The 18,527-nt window shown below is 40.6% G+C and overlaps 2 long non-coding RNA genes across 2 annotated transcripts; both read right to left on the bottom strand.

Annotated features, from left to right (window-relative positions):
* Nucleotides 1-9,462: 9,462 nt before the first annotated feature.
* LOC143124568 (uncharacterized) lies at nucleotides 9,463-11,382 on the bottom strand. Its single transcript, XR_012987048.1, has 3 exons — nucleotides 11,126-11,382; nucleotides 10,711-10,783; nucleotides 9,463-10,348 (listed from the first exon to the last, which is right to left on the bottom strand). It is a non-coding gene; the product is annotated as an uncharacterized LOC143124568 (long non-coding RNA).
* Nucleotides 11,383-17,213: 5,831 nt separating this feature from the next.
* LOC143123847 (uncharacterized) lies at nucleotides 17,214-18,168 on the bottom strand. The gene is made up of 3 exons (XR_012986920.1): nucleotides 18,056-18,168; nucleotides 17,524-17,578; nucleotides 17,214-17,236 (listed from the first exon to the last, which is right to left on the bottom strand). It is a non-coding gene; the product is annotated as an uncharacterized LOC143123847 (long non-coding RNA).
* Between the last annotated feature and the right edge of the window lie 359 nt (nucleotides 18,169-18,527).

Here is an 18,527-nt window from a genome sequence, read left to right as displayed (position 1 = left end):
TATAATCATGTTGGTTGCTATAGAAACTGACATAGATGCTTAATTTCAATGGTTGCTAAATTGGTTGCTAGGTAGGTGGTGGTTTAATATAGTAGGCTAGAGGCATAGTTGATGATAACTGACAGTTGTAATAGTTGAACAGTTAAATAGTTGGATAGTTTAAATGGTCAAATTATTTAATAGGGAATTATTGTAGTGGAGACTTTTATTTTGAAACAGTTGTGGGCAGAGGAAGCAGTTAAACAGAATCTGTAGTCTTAATAGAGCCAGATTGTATGCTTAAGAGTGTGTCCATGAGAGGACCAGGCGGGGTGACACATGCTACGTCACCGATTTTGATGAAACTTGGACAGTTTGATGGGTCCACCTAAAAATAGTACAAAATTTAAAACAACCCAGGGGGAGTTAGGACCGCCTCCTTGTTTTAGGGCAAAAAACCTAAAATAAAGGCCCAAAAATGCATAAATGTTCACATCCCTCCTGCTGTCAGATTTAAACACAACAAAGTAACAATCCATGCCATCAAAGGTCCATCCAAGGTTAGTTTAAAACTGGAGTTACAAGGCGTAAGGTGTGACTGGTGTCAGTCCAGGACTGCACGTATCCACTATGTCACATGCCTTTTGGCGAATACCCAAAAAATAGCAATATTCAGACCTGAATATCTCCGATGAGCAACCTCCTTTTTTCAAAATTCTTTCTGCACATGAAAGGGCCGTCTGTGGACTTCATAAATCAAAAGAAAAATGCTCGGCCTTTTTATTATTTTTTTCGTGGTAACCGCCTGAATAGTGTGATCCAGCCAGTGATTTCAAATACATATCTACTTCAATGATTGGTTGAAAATAATGCTTAGGTCATTTATGGTGGACAAATGGAGATATATGATCATCAATCATGTCTACTGATCAAATCCAAGCTACCTTTAATGTCCTGAGTGTAATCTATCAGTGTTGCGCAGGTTTGGTCACAAGTGGCCCGCGGTCGCCCGATATTTTAATCAACCCGACCGCAACTCGGACCACGAATATTAATTAGGACAAAATTATACCCGACCCGCGATCCGACCCGCTTATTTACAAAATGTGTGCTTTTGGTTATAGCCTGCATGCAGTGTGACAGTAGGCCATTTCTGTAAAACAAACTAATTTATTTGCGAAACTTTATGCAGTAGAACTACACGCAGTAGGCATGCAGGACATAATGTTTGCGCAGGAGAGAGAATGAGAACAAGAGCGCAAGCACGCACGCAACCACCAAGGATTAGAACACTAGGAAAGATTTGAAGGCCATGGACATACATGTTTCTTTCGAAAACAGAAATGGTGAGGCAAGGTAGGCAAGAGAGATACATTGCTGGTCAAAACGTTAGCATAAGAACTGGTTTATAATGCTGAATGAAGCACAAAGCTTTACTAAAGCGCATCCACTGTTTAAAGTCACAAACACAACGAACTAAGGTAACTTTTATGCATGCGCGAACCTATACCGGTAGATATGGCTGTGTAGTCTGTGCCATAACATTTATTCCTGCAGGCTGCCCGTTTTGGCTGTCATACTTTAAAATGGCTTCGCAAGAAGTAGCCTACATAGACCATAACTTGTACTACTGTCATCTTCTTTAAGAACTTTTCCCAATATTTCCCATAGCCTATATCGCTTTTCCTGAAGGAGTGTCTTTATTGTTTTAATTGCGTCTTCAGCTTCTTTACTGTTGACTTTACTGTATTGATGCTTTACTGTATTGATGCTAGCCTTCTCGTGATATTTTAAGTAGACCTATTTGTAGAAAACATATATTTCATTATTTTTAACTGACCCGCCCGCAAATGACCCGAATATCATTAAAATATTTTGTTTATGACTCATAACCGCGGGTGACCGCGGTCATCCGCGGGCGACCGCTTAATTTCGGGCAGACCGCGCAACACTGCATAGGTGCCAACTCTCACGCATTGGCCGTGAGACACACGCATTTGATTAGTTTCACACACTCACACGCCACACCCCCGATTTCTCACGCTGAAGTGTCAACCCGGTCGGTCAGATGCCTGAAAAATGAGTTTAGCCTATCTATAGATCTACCTGTTGAGCCACGGTTATGCTTTCAGAGACGGTGAGAGGGTTCAAGAGCACCCCCTGTCTGTGGAATTTTCTAAATTTTCTCTCATTTGCGATGCTACTTCAGAAGCCGTCCCAGGCGCGTTCCCCCCGCATTTCCCCGGCTTCAGGTATGCTTTGAGTAGGCTATTATTGAGTAGGCTATTTTTCACGCTGAAGTGTCAACCTGGTAGGTAGGTCAAATACCTGGCAGATGAGGTTCAACTAAACTAAACCTATATGATATCACACGTCAGGTGAACGTGTGGAATCTAAGCTTTCCAATGATATTAGCGCCAAGTTGCTGTGATAAATGGTTCGCGAGAAAATTAACATTGAACCGACGTGCAATTTAGGCTGATCATATTTGCATTTTGCACACAGTGCACACCCATTACTCTCGGTTTAATATTTCACTAACTCTTCACACAACACGTGGCAAACCCAATATCACAATAAACAGCAAACCGTACCGAATACGAGGATATAAATGCCTCCGTGCAATAAGTGGTTCCTGAGTAATCCGGTTTTGAAATTGCAACACATTTCTACATAGTCTCATTGGGGCGAAATTATAATGTATTCTAATGTAAAATATTTGTCAGTAGGCCTACATACATTTTTGTAAATTGCTCAGCCATAGATTATCCCACTATGGTTCTTATATTGTCAGGTTCCAGCCAATCCCATTACAGATAAATGAATATATTTATATTGGCATGCTTCCTAGTGACATGCAAAAATATGAAGAAAATCAAATAACGAGACACAAATATTGATATAAAGCCTGACATAAGCCATATGCAAACATTCACATCATGCAGATATGGGTACATCCTGAAAAAGGAATAGCATGTAGGCTATAGGCTATGGCCATTACAATGACCAATATATTATCTTAAATAAACTACCTGAATAACACAGGTGACCACTTCTGCATAATTTCATGGAGTGCTGAAATGTACACACATTTTTGAACATTTCTGAACTGTGAAATGTAGCATATGTTTTTGTGGTTGTGAACTTATTGCAATATCACCATAACCAGGCGCGCCTGCAGGTGTACGTCCGTACGCACTGTGCGTACCATCACTCAACAACGAGAGAAAATGTACCTTGTGTGTGTGTGTATATTCACACCATATTGGCCTACCATACCTTTCCAACTATGCACAGTATCCCATTCGTTGCATGCCATCAGGCTATTTACAATTTTCTATTAAGTAAAGTTAGTGAACACTTATCAAAATTAATGCGCACACATGTTTGAGTAGGAGAGAATACGCACGCAGGCACGCATAGGCTATTGTTTTCTTTTACTCGGCTTTCTATATGGTTATCAGCACACAATGTTGAGCTAATTCACTAACTCAATACTCATCATGGATATCACAAGTTTAAACAACGAAAACAGAAAGGATGGAGGCAGCAAAGCTAGAGGAGCTATTCAAGATGGGCAAGAACAAGGTTGGCTAAGCAATTGGTGTGCTTGTCAGAACGACTGCATTAGAGCTGTTAAAGCCAGACGTTACAGTAACCTACGCTATAACACAACTAAAGGTAGCTTTAGCCTGTATAGGGATGTACAGCGAATTTTCAAACCTGTACCAAAACACATTTTTATTCAAACATCAAGTCTGCCTCAAAATACAACAGAGAAATCATGAACTCAAAATGTCATTGTGGGGGGGAAAAAAAAAACAATGACTGCGTAACAGTGCAAATCAGACCTTTCAGAATAAGGACAGGCGCGCCTGCAGGTGTACGTCCGTACGCACTGTGCGTACCATCAGGCTCAACAACGAGAGAAAATTTCCCCGTGTGTGTGTAATGTGTATTCACACCAAATTGGCCCACCATACCTTCCCAACTATGCACAGTATCCCATTAGCTGCCATCAGGCTATTTACAATTTTCTTTACGTAACTTAGTGAACACTTATCAAAATTAACGCGCACACATTTAGTTTGAGCAGGAGACACAATACGCATGCAGGCACGTAGCCTACGCTACGTGTTTTCTTTTACTCGGCTATCTATCTATATATGGTTATCAGCACACAATGTTGAGCTAATTCACTAATTCAATACTCATGATGGATCACAAGTTTAAACAACAGAAAGTATGGAGGCAGCAAAGCTAGAGGAGTTATTCCAGATGGGTAAGAACAAGGTAGGCAATTGGTGTGCTTGTCAGAACGTTAGACTGCATTACAGCTGTTTAAAGCCAGACGTTAACAACAAAACAAGGTAACTTTAGCCTGTATAGGGCTGTATCAAGTTGTCCAAATGAATAGGTCATAGTAGACGTTGTTGTTGTATTATTGCATGTGGATGTTGTTATGCTATGTAGGCTAATTTTTTGCTGACTAATGCACAGCTAAACCGGGAAATGGACAAATGTTGTCCACGCCTATTTTTTTATTTTTTTTTTTGCGGCGGGGGGGGGGGGCGATGGGTCGGGTGTGCGTACCATAGCATTAATTCCTGCAGGCGCCCCTGACCATAACTATTCCACCTGTGTGTGCATGGTTATAATTCTGAAGTGCAAAATAGCTTAGGCTACAGCACAAATACTTCCATAAAAATAAGCAAGTCTGACTGTGTTATAAATATTGTATATTAATGCATTTATTGTCTGTCAATTACCCCAAATTGTGGCTCTGTTTCTCATTGAACAGTAGGGCTGTCACTTTTGTGAAAAAATCCTGTTCGATTTTTGAGACATAAGTGTGAATTGAATCGATTGTAAAATCGATTTATTATGTCTAAAGACGTTTCCATTTTCAACGGCAAATATAGGCCAATTCACAAACAACTAACAGGCATTAGGACGAACGTAAAGAGGGCGCTTGTAGACGCAAGCCAACAATATTTCTGATGATTTATTGGCGTGAAGTTTCGTGGCTGCAGGCTTCCACGTACCTGTGTCTGTGTTTACGATTAGAAATGTCAAACAAATTTCGCCTACGTAGAACTCGATTGCACAGTTTGCATAGCCTACCGCTTTGTTCTTCTCCATAGTTTGATATACCAAAAATCCGAAGTAGGCCTACTTCCACATCGAACTCAAGTTATTAGGGCCTATCACTCGTCTCTCTCATGTCGCACAGGTTGATCGCGTTGTCCTCCATTTTTTGGCAGAACTCGAGCAGCACAGCAGCTGATTGAAACAGCTGTTTCCGGTGCATAAAATTGGTGGGAATTTTCTTTTTAGCTTTCGCAATGCTTACTGCACTTCGGAATTATTTTATATTCTTATATTCTTGTTTGTGAATTTTGTTACATCTATCCTTTTTATTTGTTTAATTCGTTTAAAACTAGATGTACCGCGTAGCGGTACAAAATATGACCGCCGCTCAGTCCTGCACATCCATTCCGCGAAAATAAATCATATTAATGAATTTGTCTCCATCTTCTACTCCATCCCCCACTCTTGAAACTTTTGTGTATGCTTGTTTGGAATGTGTGTTTGCACACATTCCGCACACAAAGTAGCCTACTGGCGCTGCAAAGGTGAATAGATTTGTTTCTGGGCCAAAAAATCTGTAACATTGTTATAAAACCTTTAAAATCTCTAAACAATCACAAGTAGGGCAGTTCATCATAGTCCATCCATTGCAACTGGACTGATGAAAGGTACACCTGTAGGCTACATTGTATTTGGGAAAAGCAGAAGGTAGCAGCATAATGTATTTATTTATTTATTATTAAACTAAAACAATCCCTGTCAGTTCCATGCAGTTTTCAACAGCTATCAAGAAGAGAGGTCATGTCATGGATTTTTGTGAATGTTTCTTCTTCTACATATGCATAGGTTTAGTCATCTAGTTCAAATTATATTCAGCTTTATTGTCAATGCACAAATTAAATACCAGTAGTCTAAAACAAAATGCCGTTTTACCCAGTGGTGCAAATAACTGACATGTCCAAAAGGGCCTTCATGAAATGCGTTGCGAGACTGTTCATACACATTTTAGCGGGCAAAGTTGAAGAGCTACTCTCCGTTATTGTTTGTGCAAATAATATGCTGATTCATGTTCCCTTGCATTTTGCAACCATGAGGTAGATGGTTAAGCTCAATCTTTTGACGCAATCTTTTGATTTTCACCCAGCCTAGTCCTATTACACAACACAAATTGTCACCAGGCTATGCTGGCGACCCAAATAAAATCTCCGTTGGAACCAATGGCTTACACCTTACAGTATCAAGCTGCCACCTCTTGGCGAAAAGTTAATAGTTTTGCATATCAGTAGTAATACATTTCACGTAGCTGTGAATCACGGAAAGGGCGAATGAAGTGGACACTTCTAAATGGAACCCAACCCACTGTACAGTAACTCAAGGTCTGTGGCTAAAGCAGCCATAATGAAAGCGTTATCATTGTTTGGATACTTCACACACACGTGTTTTTTAATCGCATAGACTACAACTACCAAGCTGGAATCAAAGCACATCGACTCCCCTCTCACACCCTAAACACGCACTTCGAACAAACAAAAAGCGCCTCAGTCTCACGGAATAGCCATAGGCAAAACTGTATCTGACCGGTGTAACGTTGGTACTAAATCATCCATCGCAAAGAATGATTTTTGTAGCACGTGCAACAAATATGTGTAGGTACAGCCCTGCCCTGAATACATCTCAACGTGCGCTCTAAAACATCTGGTTTAAATGGAGATGTAGATCATCACGGGATCATAGACAGGTTATCTTTCAGGTAGCCTAGGCCTATATATTTTCCATTAAAAAACCATCACGTAGCGAACGTGTTGTGGCTAACTCACTTAGCTCCTGTTAGTAGCCTAGGTTATGGTCATAAGCAAATGAGATGACAGTCGAAAGATACAATTAGTGCTGTTATCGATTTGCTTGGTAGCCTATAAACGCATTTATGGTTTTCTACAAATACATCAATAATCAAATTGGCCTCCATCACTCAACCATGCTAACGGTAACATTATTTTACCTACGTTCTGCTATTGATAGGATTAACGTAGCCTACCTGCAGTAAAAAACAAGCATGTCCGATAAACATTCTCAGATTTATTTCGGCTTCAAGAGGAAATGGGAATTACATTTCATGCAGAAATCATCCTACCCTTAGACGTTCTCTGCGGTAAACTACTGTAGCCTACAGTCTTGTCCTTGTAGGAAGCATAGTGTCTTTCTAACCCACTTTAGATTAACTTCCAACAAAATTACGTCTCACTGCAACGATGCGCCATCTAGTGGACAAACGACTACTTATCGCCAATACTGGAAATGCAGCCATGATGATGATGATGAATATTTATTTTGGCTTTCTTTTAATCCTACTGAATTTGTAATTATGTATCAGCCGTTCTAATACCGATAGTATGTGGGTGCCTGTGTGTGTGTGTGCATGTGTATATGTGTGCACCACCATCTACAGGCCAATGAGTGTAGAGTCACTAAATGTACACATAACTTAATTTTTTAGACCCCCCCATGGATGAAATTCTACGAAACTTGGCATACCCCCAGAGAATGTCAGGTTAATCATACACATAAAATTTGGTGCAGTTCTGAACGTCTTTACTGAAGAGAGGGGCGATTAAAGCAGAATGATATTGCATTTTCATTTTTTACCGGGGGGGGTGCAAATCACAAATGAGTGATTATGGGCTAAGTTGATGTGGGCCCTTGAGACCAACATACCATAAAAATTTCTTCATCCTCGGTGCCACGGTTCAGGTAGTTATTTAGGAAAAACTGCATTTTTTGGGTTTCGGGGGGCCCAGCGCGGAGGGGGAGTGGCCCCCGGGGACCAAACGAAATTTTTCCGTAAAAGTCTAGTGGGGCTACATACCCACCAAATTTCATGTGCCCCGGTGTTTCGGTGCCCCGGGTATCGTTGACCAAAATTTCAGGAAGTAGATGACGGAAAAAAAAAAAAAAAAAAAAAACTTTGACAATCCCTATATGACCGCTTCGCTAGCTTCGCTAGCGGCGGTCATAATTAATAGTGTACATATTTGGTTAAAATCGATTCCCTATTTTAGTTTTCGAAACTTGTGTTGTTTGGTCCAATCGATTGTGCAATCGATTTTCGAACCACAATTCGTGTTGATTGTGCCAATGTTCGTGTAGAAACATTTTAATCACATACAAATTTTCGTGGAAATCCACCGTAAGTTACTGTTGCTAAGTCCGACAGCTAAGACCGGAGTTGACAGCCCCATACTTTTCTGACGAGGCGATGCTAGCACGTTAGCAGCGGTTAGCTAACTATGCTAACCTTAGTTGTCTTGTCTACAAGTCTCCTCTAAGTGACAATCATTTTATACACAATAGGCGTGTTCGACTTGAGGCAGATCTGTGCAGATCTGACTTGATGTGATGCATGCTGGGTTGAACACGATGCATACTGGGATGGACGCAATGCATACTGGCAGAGTATAGCGTCTGTCTCATTCCGAATACTTACGTCAGTGCACTGCTAATGTGCACTGACCACTTACAGCCGTAGTGCCCACTTTTGATCGTTAGTATTGTTCCAAAAGGAACACTTATGTTAAAAAGCTTACCGGAAATGACGGTATGACGTGACGAACGCAACACACGTGAACGCGAATTTTCAGCCCGCCAAAAATATATGCCGGCGTTTGTTTACAAACACACACGTTCATTAACCAATCGTTCACAGCATGTGGAAACTACATCGCCTCCGACGCCAACGCAGGATCCTCCTACTATTGGCTGAACATGAGGTATTTTCATGTATTTTACAAACACCTATCATGCACAAATTGCAGTGCAGCAGTAGGCTACACCAGTAGGATTAATCAATCACTTTACCTTTTCAAAACAGTCAGGAGCAGTTCCTTGCATTAAGTTGATGAATTACTAAATGTACACAGCAGGTTCACAGACGTTTTACCATTTCATGTCACAATACTTCAATGCAATTACTAAATGTTTTTTAACTGTTTATATAAATGTTATGCTGGATAGTGACAGTAAGCTGCTAGTTATTATTTTACCATCAGTACTTCAGTGTGCTCCAAGTGGATGAACAATTAAAAGCTCTATCAGTATAAGACTTCACAAAAGTGTATGAATTTGTGCTCAAAATGTTAAGTGATCTTTACACTAACATACACCAAGCAATAGGCAACAAAATAGACAGGCCTATTGATGTGCTCTATCATGTACTAATTCTGATGAATGTTAAGAAAAGACAATGAATTAAGGAAAACACAGTAACAGAACCAGATATTCACTTTATTTTCAACAAAAAAACATAATTAATTCACTTTCCTCTCCCCACTCACAGCATCCTTCCAGCCCCAGAAAGTACTGCCAGATTAATAACACAGTGCCAGTGTTGGCACTATACTTTGATGGCCACAGTGACATGAGGGTTGACTATCGCCTTTCAAGGGTGTCCTTCAACGCACTCATGGATGTGTTGGGCAGGGAATGCGACCATGGCTGGGGCCCAGAAATCAACACCCTGATCTTTCTTTTCTGGCTTGCCACGCCCTCCTCCTACCGTGTGGTTGCCAGGGCCTTTGCCATGCCCCGGGCAACTATTCACCGGGTAGTCCACAGGGCGAGTGGGAAGATCGCCGCTCTACTGTATCGAGTGGTCCGACATCCCACCGCAGAAGAGCTCCCTCACCTCGGGGGTCGCTTTGCCCGTCTGGCCAGATCTGCAGCCTTCAACCGTGTGGTTGGTGCCATCGATGGCTGTCATGTCAGAGTGAAGCCCCCAGCACAAGATGCCGCCTGTTATTTTAACAGGAAGCTCTTTTACTCCATCCAGCTGCAGGCCATCTGTGATAACGTGGGGAAGTTCCTCGATGTGTTCGTGGGGTACTGTGGGTCAGTTCATGATGCCAGAGTACTGAGGAACAGCCCCATCTACTATCAGCAGTCCTACCCTCCACCAGGATACAGCATACTTGGAGATGGGGGCTACCCCTGCCTGTCCCAGCCCATCAGCCTCATCACACCCTTCAGAGAGCCCGTTCGCAACCACCTCCAGGCTCGCTTTAACAACAGCTTGTCAAAGGCCAGGAGCATTGTTGAGCGGTCCTTTGGGATGCTGAAGACAAGATGGAGGTCCATCTTCTTCAAGGCTCTGGATGTGATGTGACTTAGGTCATCGTCTGTTGCACTGTTCTGCATAATATATGTATGAGCAACGGAGACCTGCTGGAGCCAGATGCTGATGTCAGGAGGGCACGAAGACCAGCACCAGCACCTCCAGGAGCCGTCTCTGGTGCAGAGCAGAGACAGAGGATGGCAATGGCATGTTATGTCCCTGACCATGATTACATTTAAAAATTTAAAATGTATGATTGTTTTTTGATTTCGTCTGGCATGTTAAAAAACAAAACAAATCTGAATAAATTACATGACCATTCTGCAAAATCTAATGTGTTCAACATTATTAAACATTGTATTAAGCATTGTATGGTTCAATTCATACACCAGAGGTAAATACATTGTCTACTTCTTATCAGTTTGATAAAGTAGGTAGGTAGTATTTTTAGGAATTGATCAATCATTAATTTGACTTTACCAATTAGTTCAAAGGTAAACACACAAGTGTACAACCAATTCCTGTAAAGCTTTTACCAAGTTCTCCCATCTCTTCCTGATGGCCTTGGCATCCAGCCTCCCCTCCAACCCCTTTTTCTTAATGAATTCCCTGGTAAGAAACACAACAGCAGATCATATCAATGCATTAAATAATACAGAGGCCCACTACCAGATCATTTAACATGGCATGAGTACTGGGTTCGCCCACCTAATATGTTATGTTACACATGAAATGCAACTACAATATTTCTTATGTTTTGTTTGCAACAACAATATCACAACATTTATTTTGAGGAGATTATTTATCCTGGGGTTGGGCCAGAGATGCATAGACTGCTTTACATGTGTTTAGCCTCCACTACAGCACTGTCAATAACAACGAGCATATGTGATCACGTTAGTTTGAAGTAAAGAACGTAGCGTAATACAACTGGTAATGCAATGTACTTACTCGAATCCAGTAAGGGTCGCATTTCTCCTCCCCGTAAACAAATCTGCGTTGGCAGCACGCCATGGGATAAGCTCCCATGTATCTTCGTCCGTCCCTAAAACCGATCAAAATACCTCGATGAGACAAAAGGAACTCACCTTGCCCGTCAATAGTATACGTGATATCAAACATTACAATGGCACAACACTGTATTCACGAGCACATAGTCACGAAGCCAGTTTCATAACTTACTAGCGTTCACACAGATAACGTGCTCGTCCCAATGGATGGTTTAACGCAGTGGTCTCCAACACGGTGCCCGCGGGCACCAGGTAGCCCGCGGGACGGCTATGAGGCGCCCCCAGCGCACTTTCTAAAAAATAGCCAACAGGTCACCTGCAGATCACGCTCTAAAAACACGCTCCATTGTGAAGTTTTCAATAGATATTTAAGTCTAGACCAGAACCATTTTAAGAATGTATGTAGCCATACATCTGTAACAATAAATTGATATTGGTGATACCTTATAAATTGTAGCTGCGTTAAAATTTAGCCTTTGGCTTCAAATCCGTTTCCCATTCAATCTTTAAACAACAACGGAAGCGGAGCGCACACGCTGCTCGCACGCATAGACAGTAAAGGGGGAAAAAACTTGCTTGTCTGGTGTAGCCAATGAAAGCATATCTTTGCAAAAGTTCTGTGGCCATTCCATGTTCGTCAAATACGGTTCTTGCATGATTGTTCAAGGACTGAAAAACAATTGCTTTAGCTCACAGGCCTTTTCTCCTCCGTAGGCAACTGCCGTATAATAGCGCTAAAAATGTTATAGCATGCATGACTGAGCAGGACTGTGCATTACCCTTTTTTGTCAGATCATGGATCATTTCAGGTGTGCAATAACTTTAAAAGGAGTTTTCATATGTTAGGGTGGTGTGGGCGATTACTATTGAAATGTTAAAACCGAATTGTCCACTGAAATCAGAACTTAAACATCCCCTGAATTCATAATGGTGGGTTGGTATAAATTGGGTACAAATTGTAACCCAAATTATTAATTGCACAAAAAGAAAGTTTTTTTGTAAAAAAAAAAAAAAAAAAATAGATTAGATTCCCCATGCAAACTTTGAAATGAACAAACTGAACAAAAATGTTGGTAGTGTTGCATAGGTTATTGATATTAAATTTGAAAATACAGTTGCTTAATATATAAAGACGTATAGGCCTGCACAAATAATGATCGATCATTTAAAAGTAAAAATCACATAGGCCTATTATTTAGGAGGACTACCCTCGCAAAAAAGGGGTGAGGGTATGTTTGTTTTAAATGAGTAGCCCTCCATATGATTTCGGGTCTTCAGGTAGCCCTCATTCCCAAAAAGGTTGGAGACCCCTGGTTTAACGTGTTAGGTAGCATTAACATATAACGTTACGTTAACTCGCCAAATGATTATGTCGGCTTCAATCTGTGAGGCCACGTAAGTAATGCATTATAAGTCAGTAAACGTTTCGTATTACTGCTGTTACTTGCATTAATACGATAGAGTTCACATTTATAACGTGCTCGTCCCAATGGCTGGCTTAACGTGGCTTAACGTTGTAGGTAGCTAGGTAGCATTAACATGTAACTTACGCTAATTAACTCGCCAAATTATTATATCGGCTTCAGTCAGTGAGGGACATGTAAGTGATGCATTAGACGACAGTACAATGCCTCGTATTACCACCATTACTTACATTTATACGATTGCGGTGTCGCAGCTCCGGCAGTCTCGGCTGAATTGTCCGCCATTATTTTCAAAATTGGAAAATCTTCCCGACGTCCCTGGTCCCTCCCTTTCCGCTTTGTAGTCAAGATGGCGTCCGTTTAGTGCGAGTAGGGACCATCCAGAGAATGTCTAATAGGGCAGGCGTAGACGGGCTCTGGACCATCGTTGTACACTGAATTTTGTGACCGTTTTTAGGGGGTCATCCGGGTACCTGCAGTGCACTGACTTTTTGTGTTATCTACACTATATACTTAAAACTAAGTGTTCGAAGTGTAGAAGTAGGCGGAATGAGACAGACCCACAGTTTTGCTTATGGCTATACCGTGAGACTGAGGCGCTTTTTGTTTGTTCGAAGTGCGTGTTTAGGGTGTGAGAGGGGAGTCGATGTGCTTTGATTCCAGCTTGGTAGTTGTAGTCTATGCGATTAAAAAACACGTGTGTGTGAAGTATCCAAACAATGATAACGCTTTCATTATGGCTACTTTAGCCACAGACCTTGAGCTACTGTACAGTGGGTTGGGTTCCATTTAGAAGTGTCCACTTCATTCGCCCTTTCGGTGATTTAGCTACTTGAAATGTATTACTATTGATATGCAAAACTATTAACTTTTCGCAAAAAGGTGGCAGCTTGATACTGTAAGGTGTAAGCCATTGGTTCCAAAGGAGATTTTATTTGGGTCGCCAGCATAGCCTAGTGACAATTTGTGTTGTGTAATAGGCCTAGCATAGGGCCTACCTTATATAGCTTATAGTTTGTTAACAGTCACGGTTTTGTCATAACTCCCTCTATGCATTTTTGCATTTACAATAGCTCTGAAACCGGGGGGCGAACACGTCGCAGGGGGGGGGTGCCAGTGCGTGGATATCTCAATCGCAAAATTAAACAATATTTCTATCGGGCGCCTACCATGGACTAGGCTGGGTGAAAATCAAAAGATTGCGTCAAAAGATTGAGCTTGGTCTGGCGAAAGCCAGACTAACCATGGACCTCATAGTTGCAAAATGCAAGGGAACATGAATCAGCATATTATTTGCACAAACAATAACGGACAGTAGCTCTTCAACTTTGCCCGTTAAAATGTGTATTGAACAGTCTCGCAACGCATTTCATGAAGGCCCTTTTGGACATGTCAGTTATTTGCACCACTGGGTAAAACGGCATTTTGTTTTAGACTATTGGTATTTAATTTGTGCATTGACAATAAAGCTGAATATCATATGAACTAGATGACTAAACTTATGCATATAGAAGAAACATTCACAAAAATCCGTGACATGACCTCTCTTCTTGATAGCTGTTGAAAACTGCATGAAACTGACAGGGATTGTTTTGTTTAATAATAAATAAATAAATACATTATGCTGCTACCTTCTGCTTTTCCCAAATACAATGTAGCCTACAGGTGTACCTTTCATCAGTCTAGTTGCAATGGATGGACTGTGATGAACTTCCCTACTTGTGATTGTTTAGAGATTTTAAAGGTTTTATAACAATGCTGCAAATTTTTTGGCCCAGAAACAAATCTATTCACCTTTGCAGCGCCAGTAGGCTACTTTGTGTGCGGAATGTGTGCACACACACATTCCAAACAAGTATACACAAAAGTTTCAAGAGTGGGGGATGGAGTAGAAGATAGAGACAAATTCATTAATATGATTTATTTTCGCGGAATGGATGTACAGGACTGAGCGGCGGTCATATTTTGTACCGCTATGCGGTACATCTAGTTATGTTGTATGAACAGTGAATGTAAGTAGGTTATTACAGATAACTCACTGCTCTATTCCCCATAACTGTAAAGGACCGTAGTCAGTAGGGTGCATCATTTGCCCCACTTTTTAAAATTTTTTTGAAAATCAATCTGTACCTAGAATAGATTTTTTACACTAACTAAATTAAACTTCCATGAGAAATTTTATAAAATTCTATTGATATCTAAGGGGTCCACCGAGCCTCTGAAGTTTCCAACTAACAACGGACATACAAATATCATTTTTTTCTTAAATAACGGCAAAAATAATAGATCTAGCCCTATAATGTCAAAGAAAGTTGAATATAAATATGTACATTGCGCATCATTTGGTGCCAGCTGTGTGTCTCTATCTTTATTACTTCCTGAGATATGGCAGTTGTCATTTCACATGGATTTTCATCATTTCACATGGATTTTCCATAATAACAGCATGAAAGTAAGTTATCAATAAAATCTTAAATTATATTCCATTAACTAACTTTACCCTATTCTAGAACTATGAACACCTTACATTTCAAAGTGTAAGACAAACTGTAAACCTCCTACAAACATATTATATGACTGAGCAAATGGGTAATCCATGAATAGATAGAACATACAGTACATAATTCTTAAAGCTACCTTGTGTAAGAACTTCTCCCATCTAGCGGTGAAATTCTATATGACAACCAACTGAATATTACTTTCTAGCCCCTCCCATTCCGAGCGCATTTTAACTCCTACGGTGGCCGTTTCATGCCAAAGTTAACATTGCTTCCAGTACTACGACTTCGTCCGGTGTTCCTTCCAGTTATAAGGTTACTTTAGAAAACAATTACACATTGCATTTAGTTATATAGCCAGTAAACATGTTGGGTATGACCTCTATGTAAAGTGAATAGCCTAGTTTTACGTTTTCATTATTGGTAGGCTACTATTTCATTGCTAGCATCAGCTATCAGGTTCCCAAACGAATGCATGCTAATGTTATAGTACAGTAGATTCAGTGCTATCGTTATTCTGTATGTGCGAGATTAATAGTGTAAAGGCAATGTTTACAGCGTAGCCTACTATTTTTCTCAGTGAGCAGAGTCAGAGATCAGTCGATGCAACGGAGGTGCAAGGGAAAGGTAAAGGAAGAGGGAAAGGTAAAGAAAAGCCAAGAGCCGGTGGCAGAGGATCGATGAGACCTCCTATGCAAAGAAAAAGTAAGACTCCAAAAGATGACGAGGAGAGACTGGAAGAACTTCAAAGACAAAGGAGAGAAGCAACGGAGGTTTGTGTTTTTAATATATTTCTCTGAACAGTATCAATGTCAATGACACCGAAATTAGCTCGGAAGCTGCACCAGGCACGTTCGTTTGCGTTGCGTCTGCTGCAGAAAAAAAATAGACCATTCATCTAAAATTGATTTTACGCGTTGTGAACGGAACGCTTCAGTCACGCGCTTGGTGTAGCTTCCCTGCCTGTTTGTATCTCAATTGTTTGTAGCAATTTCTAGCTGTTGCCAGTCAACTGCATGATGCGAGTTGTCTCCCAGTGAAATCACGACACATAATTACGTTATGGTCTATAGAAAATGTTACACAACATTTTCACCTTTTCATTGTCCATACACATACATAGTATTCATCATTTTGTGTGAACACTTGAAAAATGACACAGAGTAGGCTACTATTACTACTACTCTGCTAACAATCTAACTTTGCTACCTAAACAAGCCTATCTGATCTTATTTCTTGTGTCTTATTTCTTCAGACTTGTGGATGGAATGAGCCTGCAAGAGCACAGGAACCTCACCACACAGTTGCTATAGTGAGGCAGCCAGGTCTGGTGTTTGATGCATCAGTGCAGACATGTCGTCCCCCCACCTGTGCCAGGGATGCCTTGGTGTAGTTGTACACACTGCAGAGACATGCCAATCGATCAGAAGAGAAAATGCTGTGGACAAAACCCTGCCACCTGTGTGAGCCTTCTGCCTCACTACACATAGCACTGCCTAGATGAAGGTTTTCTCCCGATTCACAGGCAGTACATCACAGACATCACAGCATTAGGCCATGTAAGAGAGCCAGGTGATGACAATAGAGTTCAGATATGCTACCTACAGACATTTCATTTTCTGGCAGCATGGGTCTCTAGGACAGGGTAATAGAAGAGTGATCCCAAGCTGTGTGTGTAGGATAAGGGATAAATTCCCTGACCCTCAGGGACATCTCTGGAATTTATTTCACCTTCCTATAATGTTGTAATGTTGTGTTATTGTAAATAGTTTTGTATTAGTGTTCTTGTACTGCCTGTTCCTTTTAAAACTGTATTTAATTTATTTTACACTGGTACATCGCTATATTTTGCTTTCATGATAATAAAAACTTTTAGAATTGATAAGAGACTGTTCATGCTGTACCTCATACATTACATCCACAAACTTATAATTAAAAAAGGAGTTGTGGTAATTTACCATTTTGAAACACCAAATGACAGTAACATGGTCAACAATGTTATTTGCAATATATTTATTTTCAGAAATTAACAAATTATGGTATTTACACATGAACCCTTCCTTTTTGTATGGTGCCTTTGAAGCAACATGGGCCATCATTGTAAATTTGCAGTCTCCTGGAAAGCTGATCCTTAGGAAGACATGCAGTGTCGTTAGACATACACGCCATTTTATATAGTTCAACATATTGTTACTAATCTGTATAGTGCTATTTTGCCTAGACTGAGTTACAGGCAAGGTTACAATGAAGGCATGCACGTGCATCACATAACAAGACCATTGAATTTCGTCCACATCCTCCTCCACGATGCTCATGTCATGTAGGCTTTGTAAAAAATATATATAAATGCTTATATCATGAAAATATACAATAGAGAATGTCATCGGGTATAGACATTATGAGCATTGATGGGTTACCTCTGTTCAAGGTTCTCAATTTCAGGGGCTTCTGCAATTGCGCCAAGATGCTCATCTGAAATGAATAAGCAGAGCGTTTCACAACATATAACAGTACATAAAATGGTAAACACCAAGATATTAAAAATATACTTTCAGTTATTATCAAACAACAATCACATAGAATCAACAATTGTTTTCATGCAGTGAAAAACGTTCAGACAATTTAGTAGGCTACGTCTACAATTAATAAGACTACAGGACAGGCCTCAGGATGTGAACGTCACCCTTGGAATTGGCTATACTAGCATTATCAGATTAGGATATATTTAGGCTACAAAGCAAAAGCAATGAAAAATAACTACAATTTAGTGCCCTTTGCCTGTGATCCGTCATAGCAGATTTATGTTACAATCCTTTTTCATCGACGCGAGGAAAAGTATCCCAGACGTCATTCTAGCGTTATGGACAACCATGCTATACTAAGCCAAGCAACTATAAAACTTCGAATTTACACCATAGACTGTATGTTTACACGAATAGGCCAAATTACCTGTCGAGGAGAAAGCAGGCCATTTCGGCGTCCCTTTTAAAATCCTTGCTCCTCACGAGCTCTTTCCATCTTAGAAAAGCCACTCCAATATTGACTTTGGTCTGTTGTTTTTCCGGTCGCGTTGGCGTTTTAATTCTCTTTTTCGCTTCCTTGGCGACTCCTTTTCATGTCCTCGAGAATAGTTATAATCCTCCATTTTCAACAGACTTTCAAATCTGCCGGCAGTCGCGAGTAGACTGATCATGCAATGAGTGTTGCCTACAAGCGCGAAAGGCGGAGCTGAATTTCCAGGAATGTCCCTCGTTGGCGAATGTATTTCAAAGATGGAGGCGCAACATGGATTCAGCCATTTGCGCGACTCGCGCGTATGTATTTGGAATATCAGATTCTACACTTACGAGAATACTTTGATTAGTAAGTGGAAATAATTACACATGAATGAGCACATATTTTTGAAAGAACAAATGGGTTT

This window comes from Alosa pseudoharengus, unplaced genomic scaffold, assembly GCF_046254945.1.
Source record: "Alosa pseudoharengus isolate Yale_2024_CS ecotype anadromous, Long Island Sound unplaced genomic scaffold, YU_APseudo_1.1 YU_APseudo_1.1_scf_15, whole genome shotgun sequence".
Taxonomy (NCBI): domain Eukaryota; kingdom Metazoa; phylum Chordata; class Actinopteri; order Clupeiformes; family Clupeidae; genus Alosa; species Alosa pseudoharengus.
This window is presented reverse-complemented; position numbering and strand designations above follow the sequence as displayed.